Source organism: Monodon monoceros, unplaced genomic scaffold (assembly GCF_005190385.1).
Source record: "Monodon monoceros isolate NGI ecotype Baffin Bay Population unplaced genomic scaffold, NGI_Narwhal_1 Super_Scaffold_12, whole genome shotgun sequence".
Lineage (NCBI taxonomy): Eukaryota > Metazoa > Chordata > Mammalia > Artiodactyla > Monodontidae > Monodon > Monodon monoceros.
Window position 1 is genome coordinate 1,844,163 of NW_021703768.1, and position 759 is coordinate 1,844,921.

Genomic DNA, 759 nt, shown 5'->3' on the forward strand with positions numbered 1-759 from the left:
GTCGCTGCGGGATTCGCCGGTGCGCCGCTTCCGGGCCCGCGCCGCCCGCCGGAAGTGGGCGCGCCGCGCGGCCCCCTGGGAAGCGTAGTCCCGCCGCCGCCGCCGCGCACGCGCGCACGCCTGCGTGAGTGGCGCGACGCTAACGTCACCCGCCTGCGCCGTCCTCCCGGCGTACCCCGCGGGGTCCGGGCGCTGGCAATCTGGCGGCTCCCAGGGCACCTATGGGGTGGGGGCGTCGGGAGGGCCGGGGCGCAGGGCTCCCCAGCGCCGCCCCCACCGGAGAAGCGGGAGGGACCCTCGCCCCCGGGCCAAACGGCGGGGCGGCGTGTGAACGCGAAGGAGCCGGGCTGGAGACGCGGCGCGGGTGTGCGCTGTTCTCAGCCTTTCTGAGCCTGGCGTTATGTCAACGTGAAAAATGGAAGAGAAAAGAAATAGACTCACTGAAGTCAGCGACCCTTTCGTGTTGATTTCCGTCGTCTTTAAATATGAACCCCCAGAGGGGCGCCTTTGAAGAAAAACACAGCATTTCTAAATGAAGGGCCGAGGCCCTTGTCAACGAAAGTAATCGATAAACAATCTATAATAATAATAAAGAGTTTTATTTGAGCCAAGCTGAGGACTAGCCCAGAAGCCCGCTTACCAGGTTTCCCTGAGAAACTGCTCCGGATAAGCATGATTTTCAGCACAGTTTTATATTTCGTCAGAACAAAGAACATTAAACAAGTCAGATAACATTTCTTCAAGGTTTTAATAAAGAGA